Below are 17760 nucleotides of genomic sequence, written 5' to 3'. Positions count from 1 at the left end.
ATTAACTGAAAGAGATATATGGAAATAGTCACCTTATTATTGCTATCTTAGGGATATTAAGATTAATTAATATTGATGATTCAGTCATTTCTCATGATCAGATTGAATGATATAAAGTTCGCAGTCATTGATTCCTTTCACTTCTCTCAGGCACACCCTCTGTTCCTATAATCCACCTTGGAGTATGAACTATGTTGAAAAACTGATGAATAAGGAATTTCCTATTCTTCTGGAATATGCAAGTGTTACAGTGAAATAAGAGGACTTTCATTTTAAGGTTAATGGTGACTTGTTAAATATATGCCAGGCATATAGATTGAATCCTTACACAATTTCCACAAATTTATATTGTGATTTTCTTCAGATTACATAAAATTTAATAATACAGTCTTTGGGATTATACCACATGGAGAATAGATGCATTTTCTGTTAATAAATCCAATTTGAGAATTTCTCTAACTCAGAATAAAGATGAAAAATCTATAAGTGGGCAAACGAAGTATGTGCCTGGAAGCTATTTGGTACTTTTCATTACAATTTGAGGGAGTGATTAAAAAGAGAAAATGCAACTTATTTTCCCGAAAATGTTACCAAAGAAACAAGTTCTGATAATCTATTAATATACATCACAGTTTTTTCACATTTACAAATACCTTCCCTATTTTCAGACATAATTTTTTTTTTTTTTTTTTTTTTTTGCGGTACGCGGGCCTCTCACTGTTGTGGCCTCTCCCGTTGCGGAGCACAGTCTTCGGACGCGCAGGCTCAGTGGCCATGGCTCACAGACCCAGCCGCTCCGCGGCATGTGGGATCTTCCCGGACCAAGGCACGAACCCGCGTCCCCTGCATTGCCAGGCGGACTCGCAACCACTGCGCCACCAGGGAGGCCCCTCAGACATAATTTTTAAAAATTTTCTCCTTTTGTTCACTGTGTCTATTTGAGTATAGCTCAACTAGATACAGAAGTAATTCTGAAAATTGTTAAAACTGATAAAATATATGTTAAGTGATAAAGTCGTTTTAAGCAGTCCTTGTACGAATGGTTAGGCCAAGAGAATTCTGTTGTGAGAATTCATATTAAATATTAATATTTAGACAGTTAAATCTATTTTATAAGCAGACCATGTTATTGAGGAGGGATTGTGATGTCCTTCCTGACCTTCAGAGAGATGCTGGTCCAGATTCATTGAAAACTGCCAGTGAGTAATAGGTAGCTGATGGTATGTGATATTTGTTGATTTGTGATTGCCACAATTTCCTGCTTTGCTTTGGCTTTGCAAACATGTCTTTATTTTCCACATTAATACATACGAACCTAAAAAAGGCGTAAGTGCAGTCAGCTATGTGCCCTCAACTGCAATTTTTGCAAATGTGACATGAATCCAAAATATATTATAGTTTTGATCAAAATTAATATGCAAATTTTTTTGTTAAAATTAGTTGTTTGGGAACAAGCTATATCCTAGAAGAAATAAAAAGCTTGAGAGCAAAATCAGAAATTCTCAATATTGGTAAGTGTTTAGCCGTTTAATTATTACACATGGGAGGCAATTATTTTAGTCAAAATGCATCTTTTTATTCTTTGAAAAACATTCAGTGAAAGTGTCTGTGGCACTGACATTCTAAAATCCAAACAGAGAATAGATGCATCCTAATAAGTAAGCTCCTAGGAAGGCTGGCTCTTGCTGGCCCAGCCTGTCTACCTTGTTCTGCATCGCATTGCAGGGGTAGGGGGATATTTATCTTTATTGTTCCTTTGCTTCTCCGCCCCTCCTCTGCCCTTCGACCCTCTCCATTCCTTTTCCTTCCATTCCCTTTGCTCTCCTTTACTTCTCTTTCCATATGTTTTGTGTAACTTTAAAAAATTCCTAGTTTCATCTTCTTTCAAATTGATAAAACACATTTGTAAGTGTCATTATGCTGTTAAAGATATACTACCAAAATAATACTTGATTATAAGAAATTCGCACATACAGACAGAAAACATTATGAATATTTCAATTTGGGATAAATTATGGAAACAAATAATAGAATGTGTTTGATTTTTATAAGTAGAAAATACTATGGGACAGCTGCATGTAAAAGAATGAAATTAGAACACTCCCTAACACCATACACAAAAATAAACTCAAAATGGATTAGAGACCTAAATGTAAGACTGGGCACTATAAAACTCTTAGAGGAAAACATAGGAAGAACACTCTTTGCCATAAATCACAGCAAGATCTTTTTTGATCCACCTCCTAGAGTAATGGAAATAAAAATAAACAAATGGGACCTAATGAAACGTCAAAGCTTTTGCACAGCAAAGGAAACCATAAACAAGACGAAAAGACAACCCTCAGAATGGGAGAAAATATTTGCAAATGAATCAACGGACAAATGATTAATCTCCAAAATATATAAATAGCTCATGCAGCTCAATATTAAAAAAACAACCCAATCCAAAAATGGGCAGAAGACCTAAATTGACATTTCTCCAAAGAAGACATACAGATGGCCAAGAAGCACATGAAAAGATGCTCAACATCACTAATTATTGGAGAAATGCAAATCAAACTACAATGAGGTATCACCTCACACCGATCAGAATGGCCATCATCAAAAAATCTATAAACAGGGCTTCCCTGGTGGCGCAGTGGTTGAGAGTCCGCCTGCCAATGCAGGAGACACGGGTTCGTGCCCCGGCCCGGGAAGATCCCACATGCCGCGGAGCGGCTGGGCCCGTGAGCCATGGCCGCTGAGCCTGCGCGTCCGGAGCCTGTGCTCCGCAACGGGAGGGGCCACGGCAGTGAGAGGCCCACGTACCGCCAAAAAAATAAATAAAATAAATAAATAAATAAATAAATAAATAAAAATCTATAAACAATAAATGCTGGAGAGGATGTGGAGAAAAGGGAACCCTCCTACACTGTTGGTGGGAATGTAAATTGGTACAGCACTATGGAGAACAGTATGGAGGTACCTTAAAAAACTAATAATAGAACTACCATATGACCCAGCAATCTCACTCCTAGGCATATACACCGGGAAAACCATAATCCGAAAAGATACATGCACCCCAATGCTCATTGCAGCGCTATTTACAATAGCTAGGACGTGGAAGCAACCTAACTGTCCATCAACAGAGGAATGGAGAAAGAAGTGGTACATATATACAATGGAATATTGCTCAGCCATAAAAAGAACAAAATAATGTCATTTTGCAGCAACTTGGATGGACCTAGAGATAGTCATACTGAGTGAAGTAAGTCAGACACAGAAAGACAAATATCATATGATATCACTTATATGTGGAATCTAAAAAAATGGTACAAATGAACTTATTTACAAAACAGAAGTAGAGTCACTGATGTAGAAAAAAAACTTATGCTTGCCAGGGGATGAGGGGGGGAGGGATAAATTGGGAGATTGGGACTGACATATACACACTACTATATATAAAATAGATAACCAGCAAGGACCTACTGTATAGCACAGGGAACTCTACTCAATACTCTGTAATGGCCTATAGGGGAAAAGAATCTTAAAAAAGGAGTGGATATATGTATATGTGTAACTGATTTACTTTGCTGTACACCTGAACCTAACACAACATTGTAAATCAACTATACTCCAGTAAAAATTTTTAAAAATTAATGGAACAGAAAAAAAAAAAGAAAATACTATGCACACAGAGGATGAACTTTATTGAGCTAATATTTTAATATATTTTTAATGTGAAAATATTTCACATCATTTATCACACAAACCACTCAAAACTGCCTTTTTTTATCCTTGAGAGTCTCTTTATAATAATTATGTTATAAATATAAAATTTTGGAATTTTTTAATATGTATTCTTTGAAGGACATGTGTCATTATATACTTATTGTTCATGGGTGACAGTATACGGTTTCATTTTTTTTTTTTCCCGTCAGAGCACCAGTTTTCTAAATTCTCATTCCCCACCAGATGCTTTCTTAATAACATACACAACAATACATCCTTATCAGAGGAAAGTGTCCATCCAAAAATTTCAGGAGCTTAATCGTTTTTTCTTCCAGTTTTATTGAGATATAATTGGCATACAGTACACATTTCAGGTGTACAGCATAATGATTTGATTTACCTTCATCATGAAGTGATTATCACAGTAACTTTAGTGAACATCCATCATCTCATATAGGCACAAAATTAAAGAAATAGAAAAAAAAGTTGGTGGTGGTTGTGTTGAGAATGCTCAGAAATTACTCTCTTAACAACTTTTATATATAATATACATCAGTGTTAGTTATATTTATCATGTTGTACTTTACATCCCTGGTACTTATTTATCCCATAACTGGAAGTTTGCCTTCATCCAGTCCCCCTACACCTCAGTCCCACCTCTGGTAGCCACGACTCTGATCTCTATTCCTATGAATGTGTTCGTTTTTGAAATATAATTGACTTACAAAACTATGTTAGTTTCTGTTACACAACATAGCGATTCTACATTTCTATACACTTCAAACTGATCGCCATGATGAGTCTAGTTACCATATGTCACCATACAAAGATATTACATAGTTATTGAAGGTATTCCCCCATGCTGTACACTTCATATTCAGGAGTTTAATCCTTATTGTGATGTTGAAATATAGCCAAATTTAATTTAGACTTTAATATTTTGTTCAGAAAAAAAGAGGAAAATAACAATTTTAGTGGTGGAGGAGATTTTGCTGCCTCTCGCTTTGTGTAGCTCCTGGGGATAGCAGGAGAGGGGAATTGTTCTCCCCTGTTTCAGCAGCATCGGACCTTTGGGAGTGTGAGCTCATGACAGTTCTTGAAGAGATTCAAATGCTTAAAGGGTAATTTTTTTTTCACTTTATTCAGTTTTCAAATTAATTCTGATTTTAGAACTCAATCTTCAAGCAAGATGGAACTGGACTGTATAATTCATAAAATATTTAATATCAATTTTTTTCTTTAATGCCTATCCAATTTTACATGACTTACGAAAATAAGTTGGCATTTTCTAAAGGATATTTAGATCAGACTCCTTGAGGGCAGAAACAATTTCTTATCACTCTTGTATAACTACCACGGAGCATAGGTACTGGCACACAGTAGGTGCTCTATGAATATTTGCTGAATGAGTAAAATGACTGCCAGTATGTCCCATTAACTTTGAATAAACTGTTACATTTAAAGCATTTAAAGCGTTTATGTCTATTTGCTTTATAAGAACATTGTCAGGTGAATGACACACAGTTTTATGTTTCCAAAGCCTGTGTGCAAATTGACCTGGCCATGGAGGAAAAGAACACAGGGAGACTCAGTTTGGGAAAAAAAAAGAAGGCTGAGACTTCCATCAGGTTAGTGGAAGGAGTGGATGGATATACAGAAGTGGAGCAACCTGAAAGCATCTAACCTGACGCAAACTTTAACAGGGCTCTTGGGAAAGGTCAAAAGCTGTATCAGGAATAAACATGAATAGCGCCTGATGTATGATGCCATGTGGCTTGGTGGGCTGTGTTGCAGCAGTCGTGAGAGCAGACAGAATGAGCACTCTCCTCTCTTTCCATATCCCTGTCTTTTGGTCCAAGAATATGCCGACAGTAAGAAAATCTGTGAAAAAAAGTTAGACAAACATTAAGCTGGAAGAAAATACTAATGACTAAAAACAAATGATTTCTTTTCCCTTTTTAAAAAAATTTATATTATTGGGGTATAGCTGATTTACAATGTTGTGTTAATTTCTGCTGTACAGCAAAGTGATTCCGTTATACATGTACATACAACCACTCTTTTTAAGATTCTCTTCCCATATAGGCCATTACAGAGTACTGAGTAGAGTTCCCTGTGCTATACAGTAGGTCCTTATTAGTTCTCTAGTTTATATATATAGTAGTGTGTGTATGTCAATCCCAATCTCCCAATTTATCCCTCCCCCCGTCCTCCCTGGTAACAATAAGTTTGTTTTCTACATCTGTGACTCTATTTCTGTTTTGAAAACAAATGATTTTTAAACTCTAAGGATGCAAAGTAAAGTTAATGTAGATTTGTAATGTAGCTGCCAAAAAACCAATATCGTGCAACTTTATATGGTGTTGTGTATGCCCGTGTTGGGGGAGATGGCTTATGTTAAGAAATCTTAATATCAGAGACATGGACCATTATGGAATGACTCTAGGGGAGAGTATTCCAAATGCTGTGGGAATGAAGAAATTGCATGTTCGTCAGAAGCAAACAGAAAGATGCTGCTAGCAAGTTTTCTTAAAGGTTCTACCACATTCCCTGCCCATCCTCTAGTTCCACCCACTGCCATTTACACCTTCTCTCAGAAATTCTACTATGAAAAGACAGACTACAAGGAAGTGAGCATGTATTCAAAACCTGTTGTTGTGTTATCTCAGTCCCACACAAACATGGGTAGGAAATGACGTCTGAGGCAGGTGTCCATCCATTCAGGGAAATGAAAGTCTGTGTGAAGCAGCTGTAATGGTTGCAGTATTTGAAGGAAATTTTTTTTCTAGTGTAAACCTACTTCAATAGGAAAAATACTGGATTCAATTTATACAAGAGCCTTTAGGCATTCTTAAGAGTAGATGCAATCTGATTTGGGAGAGTTTTGGGGAGCTGAGTTTTGGCCCATGTATTTGAATATCCATCAAAATCTCTTACTGAAAAGAGTTTAGAATTTTATCTCTCTATCAATATTTTTATGTCACTTATTGCAAGGCTTATTCAATACCAAGCCTGCTCCAGTTTGATAAGCAGAGATTGTAATGGTGAGCATGGCCAAATCCTTGCTTAGCCCGAGGCAAAAATGGTAACAGGTTTAGTTGCAACACTTTCCTGGAACATGGTACCCAGAAATAACCAGACCCCAAACACTGATAAGGTTGTCATGGAGAACTACATTCCAGTCTTAAATCTGTTTTTTGCCAAGAAGGGTGGATTCGAATTCTACAGGCTTCTTGAATTTCCACTTAGCATCTTTGTCTACTGAGATGTTCTGAAAGATGCCGGAAGACACTGGGCCAGCCTAAACTGAATTACTGAAATGCTGTGAAGCTGTATGTCTTCTGCTTGTAATTTCACTGTAAAGACTGTGATAAATACTTCTTAAAAATATGCATTAATAAGAAAAGATTAATTAAAACACCAAAATCAAAAGGCAGTTTCCTAAGCATGTCTTCTGCATGACTGAATCTGTTGGTTCCAATTTCTCCTGCTCTGTTTTCACTCTACTGTGTCAACTGAGACTTTGAAAAATCTTTCTCATAGTTTCTTCTTTAGAAATTTTTCCGTTTAAAACCAAATGTCACTTATTGCTGTGTTTTTCGTCATTTAAAAATAATATAAACTCTCTAAAACATTAGGAAAGTAGAGAAAATTAGCCATAGTTTTATCATACAAATCGTTTTTTTCTAGTATGTTGTTTTTCCCTGATATTGTAGTGGCCAAACTCATTACAGAACTGTTATCCTACTTTTAAGTCATGATATAAATCTTTTTATATATTATTACATAGTCTTAATAAGAATCATTGGTACATATCATGTTAGCTACTCCTTTCTACATCATTAGTTTGCTATTGTTCAATATTTGCTTTGTTTCCAGTGTTTATTATTATTATTAATACTATGACAAACATAATTTTGAGTATTTTTCATATATAGGATTTTTCCTTAGGATATACTCCATAGATCCATATTGTTGCTTAAAATGGTTGTACAGATATGAGATTGGCTGTTTCACTCTCAGCATTGGTTATTATAATAAAAAATTTTTTTTGCTAGTCTGATATATGCGAAATGATATTTCACTATTATATTACTTCTATTTCTTGCTTACACCCAACCCTTTGCCTATAACATTTGTTGCACATGGTTTACCCATTTGGTTGTTTTCTTTTAAGTTCTGTTTATTAGAATTTTGACATAAAAATTTATAGCTATAGGAATCAAATCTACTTGATATTTTGCTTTGTTTTTATATTAATGCATATGTATTTCTAAGCTAAGAAAGCCCTTACTCATAGAATTTTAAATATTAATTCCATTTTTGAGTTTTTATATTGAAAAACCACATATTCCCCTGAATTTATTTTCACCCTAAGATATCATGTGATATCCTAGAACTAAACTAAAATTTTCAGCCAACCATGGTATGCCAACATGGTACAACTTTACATGGATGTGTGAGTGCCTGGGTGTTGGTCGAATCCTCAGATGCAAAGCCCATGGATAGGAGGGCCGACCGTACCAACCATTTTATATGCTCGGGGGATTTTGGCATCCAAGGTGGCTCCGGGAACCAATCCCCTACAGATACTGAGAGACAACTGTACAAAAATTCATACCATGTACACAAATGAGAGGAAAGCAAGGCAAATTTGGGGAAGGGTCAAGAGGTCAGAAAAAAGACTTCAGGAAGTTCTCGTTGGGTTTATTCTCCCTGTTTTTGCCCTTTTCTGAGTGATGGTGCTATTTTTTCCTTTCTCCCATGTATCTTATTACTTGGGTGACCTTGGGTATGTTCCTTAACCTCTCTAAGACTCAAGTTTCTTCAGCTGTTAAATGGGATTGATAATATCAATTACCTCCTGGAGGTTCTCAGATAATATCAATATATGAAAAGTGCTCAGCACAGAGACTCAGATATATGTTATTAGTATATATTACTTTCCTCCATCTCTTACCCCTCTACCAAACTTGTTCTCAGATCCAGATCTTTCATTCTCATTGGCATTTACCAGTTGATGAGTTTGGCCTTAGTAGCCTGTTTCCATTCATTAAGACAAGGTTAAAATTCCTGAAGTAAGCCTTTAAGAGCAACCCAGAAATCCCCGGGGATCTGGGAAATGGAATTATAAATTGAGAAATTGCTCTTGGTTTGCATTGTAGGGCCTTAACTGCCCCAGCTGCACGTTTTATGGTACCGGAAGTCTGTAAGAGGTGAAGGATAGTCAAAGTTCTGCATTGCGTCTTCCCTGTTACCATGCCAGGGACCGCAAGCCTGACGGCTTTCTCTGGTGTTAGATGGCAGTTTTCTCTGTGGGTTTTATCTGCCCCCTTCTGTGAAGAGATAAAAACTGTCAGCTTGTGGAAGGCAGAGTTCCCACGGGGCACTTTGGGGTGGTTTTACAGCACCAGGTTGGGAATTTAGCCACTTTTGTTTCTTTTGTCTCAAAACTTGTTTTCTTTTCTTTATTATGCCTGACATTTCCCTGTTAAAAGTTAGATTTTTTTCTTTTACAGAAATTAAAAAAATTCCAATATCCCTGAAAGAGGTTATCAGGCATTTACGACTGTTTACTGAAGGGACTGAAGTGTAAATGAAGGAGCTACGACTCAGACTCTGGAGACGGGTCTGGTGCTGGCTCAGTCACTAATGTGTCTTCTTGCACAGGTCACAGCATCTCTGATGCTTGGTTTTCTTATGACCTTTAATATTGCTTTTCTCTCAAATAATGACAATCATAAAAATAGCTAACTTACTTTGTGCCAGGTACCGTGCCAAACCCTTCAATTTAAATCTCACAAGGCCCTTAGGAGGTAGGTACTATTGTCCTCATTTTACAGATAAGGAAAATGAGGCATCAGAGGTTGAATATTTGCATAAAGATTCGCAGGGGGTAAATTAGTGAGTTAGTAATTTAAACCAGGTCTATGTGATGCTTGTATTAAGTATTCTGGTATAGTTATGATTGATGAATACTGTCCTGATATCTAGCTGAGAACATGAAATTATATTTGGGGAAGAATCGTTGCAAATTGAAGTAAGCAAGAATTGAAATATTCGAGTAATTTAAGAGCAGATAGTGTAAATAGCTCTAAGATTTGTGACTATCAGATAGATTTGAAGAATATTTTAATAGGATGTTAGATTGTGAGTTTCAGTGGAGGCATTGAATAGATGCAAATCATGAAGGGAAACATTTGAGTTGGGCTGTTGGAGATGAGAGATGGTTTTGAAGTGCTTTGGAGTGAGCTGCTGCTGTGTTGTGAGTCTTACCACACCCCCAGTGCATGGGCAAGACCCGTGTGTGTGTGTGTGTGTGTGTGTGTGTGTGTGCGCGTGTGCGTGTGCGTGTGTGTGTGTGTGTGTGTGTGTGTTAGGGGAGAGGGTGTGGAAGGGATGATTGGCTCTCATATCTAGTTTGGTGGGAAGAACTTCGAAGGCACCACTGGGGGAGCTTGGTATTTGTCCCTGGCAGGTAGGGAAACACGGTAGACTGATGTCAAACTCCAGCTTTGGAAACAGAGAGGTTAAAGGTCAGGAGATGGGTTGGACACCATTTTTGGCAGGAAAATCAGATTTGCTCCTGCTTTGAGATTGGCCTACATTTCCGGAGTTTTCTCAAGCTAAGAGAATGTTTCTTGTGAAGCAAACATTGAAAAGACAGCTGGTTTGGGATTACTGCCAAACTCTTCTCCACTAGACAACACTTTGACAGTGATCAAAACTAATGTCATAAATGAGGGGGCAGATGGACACTGTGTGCCTGAAGTCAAGGTTACCTGGGGAAGTACAGTTCATCACTTGTGTATTATTCTAGCTGGAAATGCTTCACCTAATCTAATTATGAAGAAATGCAAGACAAACCCAAATTGAGGACTATCCTATAAGTAAATGGCTTGATTCTTCAAAAACATCAATGTCATTAAAGACAAAGGATGGCTGAGGAATTGGTACAGATCAAAAGAGACTGAAGAGATATGACAACTAAATGCCATATGTGATCCTGGATGGGATTCTGTCCTGGAGGAAAAAAATGCTATAAAGGATACTATTTGGACAATTGACAACATTGGAATATGGACAGTAGATTAAAGTTTTAGATCAATGTTAAATTTTCCGAGCTGGATAGCTGTACTATGGATATAGAAGAGAATATCTTTGTTCTTAGGAATACACGAAGTATTAGGTAAAGGGGCATGATTATGCAACCTATAGTCAGATGGTTCTAAACATAAATTGTATGTGTGTATGTGTGTGTTTGTAGAGAAAGACAATGATGAAACAAACATAGCAAATTATAAAAACGGATGAATTTGGGTCAAAGTGATGTACTCTTTGTAAAAAGTTACTCTTTTGTAACTTTTTTGTAAGTTTGAGATTATTTCGAAATAAAAATGAAAAACAAGTCATTTTCTCAGCAAAGTGTTCCCACTAACCAAGGTCTGTTTCACCCCCGACTCCCCCAACCCTTGCCCACACAAAACCACCCCCTTCAGAAATGCTAGTAAGCCCCACTCTAGACCTGCTAAGTCAAAAATCTCATGGGACGGGGCCCAGGGAGTTGTGTTTTAAGATGGTTCTTACACTAAAGTTTGAGAAGCCCTGGTTTAGACCAGTGAGGACCCATGCTCGGAGTTGGGGGGTGGAGTTAACCCCATTCAGGCTGTTAGACATGGGGGAAAAGTGGACGGCTCTCTGGGATCTACCTCACAACAGCAGCTGAGGATGACTATGAGATTGTCCTTCTACGTTCTTCCCTATATCATCATCTACTCTTCTCCTTCCAGCCTGAACCTAGAGGCAAGTCACAGCATGTTTTTTTAGTTCAAAATTTCACAGCAGGCCGTATAAATGACTAAGGTATATTTGCTAGGGAGCAAATCCACAGAACTCTCCATCATGAATATGGAGATGGGGATTCAGTAGGAAGGAGAACTTTGCCCTGGCAGTATCTGGGAAGCTTCACTGGGGAAATGGAGCTTGGGCATGTAGAAGCAGGAGAAGGAAAGGAGGAAGGGCAATTTCTGGCAGAGGGACCATCACACTCAAAAGCATGGAGACTAAAATTGTCAGATTATATGTGGGAAGTCTGGCTTTCCACGAGGATATGAGGAGTGGAAGAGTAGAAACTAAGGATATCAAAGGAGGAGACCAGGTCATGGTCAGTGTGGAATGCTAGGACATGGTGGTGGAAATCCATTTAGATGGACTGATGTTCACAATATCTAATATTCACACTAGCAGGTTAAAGATTTTGAACTTTCTTCTGCAGACAGGGGGGTGTCATTGTAAGTCTGAACAGTTTTGATCAGATCAACTTTGTAAGGAGACTTCTGGCTTGCTTTGAGGATGGTGAGTGGGGGAGACTGGAAGGGTGGAGACCAGTGAGTAGGCAACGGTATAGAACAGAGCAAGGATAGTGGAGAAGGTAAAGAGGAGACATTCTTTTTTTTTTTTTTTTTGCGTTACGCGGGCCTCTCACTGTTGTGGCCTCCCCTGTTGCAGAGCACAGGCTCCGGACGCGCAGGCTCAGCGGCCATGGCTCACGGGCCCAGCCGCTCCGCGGCATGTGGGATCTTCCCGGACCGGGGCACGAACCCGTGTCCCCTGCATCGGCAGGCGGACTCTCAACCACTGCGCCACCAGGGAAGCGCGAGGAGACATTCTTGAGATAAAAGAAAGAAATAGGTAGAGGAAAGAATAAAGAGTGACTCTAAGACTTTGTGCCTGGATTCTTAAGAGGTTGCTGATGCTACATGATGACAAAAGTGATTTTCATTGGAAGATGGGACATTTTTGAGTTTGTGTAGTCAGACGATTAGTGAGGAATTAAGTAATGTGTTTTACCCCACCTACAGCTTCACTGAATTCTTTTTATTTTTAAAAAATTTTATTTATTTATTTTTAAAAGTCTCTCTCTTTTTTTTTTCTTGGACCATTTTTAAAGTCTTTATTGAACTTGTTACAATATTGCTTCTGTTTTATGTTTTGGTGTTTTGGCCAAGAGGCATGTGGGATCTTAGTTCCCTGACCAGGGATTGAACCTGCATCCCCTGCATTGAAAGGTGAAGTCTTAACCACTGGACCACCAGGGAAGTCCCTGAATTCTTTTTAGTTGTAACCTAGCACACTTTCCCCCTTCTCGGCAGCTAGGTATGAGGCTACCCTTGCTTGAAGTAGGTGTCAGGTGGAACCAAGAACACACAGGTCAAGTTAAAGGGAAGTATATGCTGAACAGAGGTGTAAGTTTGAAGAATACTTTCTCATCACCCCAAAAAGAAACCCTGTGTCCTTTACTTACCCACTACAGGCCCTAGGTAACCACTAATTAACTTTTTATCTACGTGGATTTGCCTATTCTGGACATTTTATGTGAATGGAATCATATGTGATCTTTTCTGACTGGTTTCTTTTACTTAGTATAATGTTTTCAAGGTTCATCTATGCTGCAGCATGAATCAGTAGTTCATTCCTTTTTATGACCAAGTAATATTCCACTATGTATTTATCCATTCATCAGTTGATGGACATTGGCTACTATGAATAAAGCTACTATGAACATTTTTTGTACAAGTTTTCCTGTATACATATGTTTTCATTTCTCTTGGATATATACAAGAGATGGAATTGCTGGGTCAAATGGCGAGTCTACATTCACCTTGTTCAGGGACTGCCAAACTCTTTTCGAAAGTGTTGTACAATTTTACATTTCTACCAGCAGTAGAGGGTTCCAGTTTTCCCATATCTTTGTCAGCACTTGTAATTATCTGTCATTTTTATTGTAGCCATCCCAGTGGATGTGAAATGAAATCTCATTGTTGTATTAATTTGTGTTTCCTTGATGATTAATGATGTTGAGCATCTTTTTGCATGCTTATTGGCCATTTGTATATCTTCTTTGGAGAAATGACTATTCACATCCTTTACTCATTTAAAAAGTTATTTGTCTTCTTATTGTTGAGTTGTAAGAGTTTTTCAAAAATATTCTAGATACAAGTTACTTATCAGATACATGATTTGCAAATATTCCCTCCCATTCTGTATATTGTATTTTCACTTTTTTTTATAGTGTCCTTTGAAGCACAAAAGTTTTTAACTTTGGTAAAGTCAAATTTATCTATCTTTTTTTTGTTGCTTATGGCTTTGGTGTCATATTTAAGAGACCATTGCTAAATTCAATATTATGAACACTTACCTCTACGTTTTCTTATAAAAGTTTTATATTTAGGTCTTCGGTCCATTTTGAGTTAATTTTTGTACATGGTGTGAGGCCAAACTAGTTTTTGATAATTTAATCTGTTTTAAGTGCCCATCTCTACTGATGGCAAACTTAACCTGGCCAGTTCTGGATAAATTCAGTAACTTCAGGTTTTCTCAGTCATTGCAGCTTTAGTCTCAGTAAATTCAGGACTCTCCCTTTTCCTTCATTCTCCTCTCATGTGGGATTAGCTAAGTCACAGTGGGTTAATGGTACTTATTGACAGGTAGTGTAGAGTGAGTTAGAATTAGGATTAGGTGTAAATGGGGAGGTCTGTGTCCCACGATTAGCTTCAGAGAGAAGATAATGATAGAACATGAAAAAAGTTTGGGGATCTGAGATTAGGGTGAACATGCATCCCAACTGAAATATGGTTACTCTTGGAGGGAGCAAGCTTCACAGAGGTCCTGAGACTCCACAAAGATGTTGCACTAGGTGATTTTTTCCCCCCACTCACTCAACATATATTTATTAATAGGCACATGATAGTGCCAAGAACTCTTTTATAGAGTGGAATAAAGCAGTGATGAAAACACACAAATTCTCTGCCATCATGGAACCTATATTCTACTGGGAGGAGACAGGACAAATAAATAAGCAAATAAATGTATAACACGCTATGATAAAAAAAAAAACTAAGAAAAATAAATAGAGGGACTTCCCTGGGGGCTCAGTGGTTAAGAATCTGCCTGCCAATGCAGGGAACATGGGTTCGATCCCTGGTCCAGGAAGATCCCACATGATGAGAAGCAACTAAGCCTGTGTGCCGCAACTATTTAGCCTGTGCTGTAGAGCCCACGAGGCACAACTACTGAGCCCGCGTGCCACAACTACAGAAGCCCGCGTGCCTAGAGCCCGTGCTCTGCAAGTCGCTGCAACTAGAGAGAGCCGTGTGCAGCAACGAAGACCCAATGCAGCCAAACATAAATAAATAAATAAATTTATTAAAAAAAAAAGGAAAAATAGAGTAGGGAGATAGCAAATGGGGCTGACAGTATTTTATATAGCGTCGTCAGGGAAGGCCTCATGACAGGGTGACATCAGAGCAGAGATCTGAAGCAAGAGAGGGACTGAGACTTGCAGATCCACATGGGAAGAACATGCCCGGCAGAGGGAACAGTAAGTTAAGTGCCCTCAACAGGGAGCAGGCTTGGCATATATGAGGGAGAGCAAGGAGGCCAAGGTGGTTGGAATGAGAAGGTCAAGTCAGTGGCAGGAGATGAAGTCAGAGGGGCAGTGGGGGGCTCTGAGAACAGTGGTGCAGGTGCGTACTGCTCACTGCTCACTAACGTGTAAGTGCCACTCACACATGCGTACCTGCACAGACGAACAATACGTCGGCTCAGGGGGCACATTAAATAGGGCCATATAGGCCATGGAAGTGACTTCAGAATTCATTCTGAGATGGGAAGTCGTTGCAGTGTTTTGAGCAGAGACTTGCTCTATCTTCTATTTTAACAGCAAATGTCTTGCTTCTTGGTTGAGAATAGATCACAAAGGTGCAAAGGTGGAAGTGGGGAGATCAGTGAGGAGTCTGTTACGACCCAGGAGAGAGATGATGGAAGCATGGACCAGGGTGGTAGGATGTTGTTTATATTGTGAAGGTAGAGCTGACAGGATTTGCTGACGGACTGAATGTGGGGTGTGAGAGAGGAGTCAGAAGCGATTCCAAGGGCTTCCCTGGTGGCGCAGTGGTTAAGAGTCCGCCTGCTGATGCAGGGGATACGGGTTCGTGCCCCAGTCCGGGAAGATCCCACATGCCAGAGCGGCTGGGCCCGTGAGCCATGGCCGCTGAGCCTGTGCGTCCGGAGCCTGTGCTCCGCAATGGGAGAGGCCACGACAGTGAGAGGGCCGCGTACCACAAAAACAAACAAACAAAAAAAACGATTCCAAGGTTTCTGAGCTGAGCAAATAAAGGCAGAGTTGCCAGAATAGGCAAGGCTGGGAAGACTTTTAAGGAGGCTTGGCTGCCATGGAAGGAGAGCCTAAACCTTTGGTGGCTGGCTGACTATCTTTGCCATGTTAATGCAGCAGTGTGACCAGATCCAGGCCTCAGACTATATAGGACACCTCAGTGGGTGGTGACTTGTGAGGACGGGGTGAGGAGGAAGAAACCCATTGGTCTTGGGTATGTGGTTTGAAGTTTGTACCTGTTCATTAGCATAAACAGTCACACACTTGTTTTGTAATGTCTTGTTCACTGATAGTTTGTACCTAGAGGAAACAAAGAAAAACATTCATGACTTGGGCTAATAATTGTGGAGCATCCATTTGGATGTATGGTACAGGACTGTGCAACATGGGAAACCATAGAATGTAATCCATAGATCTCTTGGATAAACAGAAACCTCCATTTTCAGGGTCTTCATCACGCTCCATCTCAAGCTTTTAAATAGCTCGTCCAATGTCGTGGAGGCTCCCAACAGTAATATCATGTATCATGTAGACAGAAGAGGGCTTGTATCATGTAACAGGCATTTCTAAGTTGCTAAGTAACCATTTCCAAAGGAGAACCCAGAAGTAAAGACAGATCTGTCAGCTGCATGGTAGGACAATGACTGGGTCCAGTTTATCTCAGTTCATTCAGGCTTTGTGCTGGAATTTCCTGGATTCTGGGTCTAACACTTTATTCTCCTCTATCCTGCAGGCTTTCTAAACACAGGTGTCTGAACATTAAGCTTATTCTTTCCTATTCCATTATGTGATTATAAGTCTCAACCCAAACCATCTTCAAACTGTAAGACAGCCTCAAACTGTAAATTTACATTTTGGTCAGTTGCACAATTTGGCACACACCTCTGTGCACGCCCTGGGTTCCTCCACCTTTCAGTAAACCTTGCCCTAGGGGGATTACTTAGGTCACAATTCTTTGGGTGGCTAGTGTCATAACTGCTGTCCAAGTCTGCCTTCTCCAGATCTTCCGGAAGGGTAGGACAAAAGTCTTGTAAAATGATGAGGGTTACAAAAGCAACGGGGAAGGTGTGGAAACGTGTCCCGCTGCCAGTTTCATTTATGACCGTTGGAGCTTTAAGAGTCAGAAGCTTTAAAAGTAAACAAACCAAGACGGTCAATGAGACTGTGACATTGGGCTTCCGGAAGTAGAAAGTTAAACCTGGGCTCCGGGTTAAGAGCAGGGGGCGCGGGATTAAGAGACCAGGAGGCTTAAGAGAAGGTTCACCGCCTATGGTTGGCTAAAAAAATTGCTGGCCCGGCCAAGTGACTTTTACCTCATGTCCACCTGGACATCTGCTGACGGGTCAAGTTTCACTAACGCCCTATACTCGAGACAAAACCTAAACTACATAGTCCAAATAGAGACAGACCCCCCCCTTCCCCCTCCTTCTCCTTTTTATTTTCTTTCCTTATTGTGTATTTTAAAAAATGTTCTACTTTTTCCTTTGCTTCAACACCTTCCTTCCTCTCCCTGTGTCAGCAAATTATCCACCCCACGCACCCACACCGCTCCGGCTCCTCCTTTTCATCTCCACGGGTATCGCCGGCTCACTCCGCTCCGGTCCCGCGCGCGCGCCCCATCGCCAATTCTCAATCCTCCCCGCCCCCTTTAAGACAAGGGACTGGGTCTCGGCCCCGCCATCCTTCGCTTTCCCAGGCGGGAACTGTCGCACCCCAAGTCTACCCTCTCCTGGGCGGCTCTCCGGCGACCGCTTCCCGGTTCGGGGATCCCGCCGCCCCTCCAGCGCCACCCCCGCGTTCGGTCAGCGCGCGCCACTGCTTCCCGGGTGGCCGGGCCCCACCCCCTACCCTGGTCGCCCCGCCCCGGCGCGGCT

General features: G+C 39.9%; 1 long non-coding RNA gene across 1 annotated transcript; it reads right to left on the bottom strand.

Moving 5' to 3' along the window:
- Positions 1-4030: 4030 nt before the first annotated feature.
- LOC137201732 (uncharacterized) lies at positions 4031-17697 on the bottom strand. The gene is made up of 3 exons (XR_010932297.1): positions 17427-17697; positions 16123-16186; positions 4031-5592 (listed from the first exon to the last, which is right to left on the bottom strand). It is a non-coding gene; the product is annotated as an uncharacterized lncRNA (long non-coding RNA).
- Positions 17698-17760: the final 63 nt, after the last annotated feature.

Source organism: Pseudorca crassidens, chromosome 11 (assembly GCF_039906515.1).
Source record: "Pseudorca crassidens isolate mPseCra1 chromosome 11, mPseCra1.hap1, whole genome shotgun sequence".
NCBI classification, from domain to species: Eukaryota; Metazoa; Chordata; class Mammalia; order Artiodactyla; family Delphinidae; genus Pseudorca; species Pseudorca crassidens.
The sequence above is the reverse complement of the archived record's forward strand: the minus strand, read 5'-3'. Positions and strand labels throughout refer to the sequence as shown.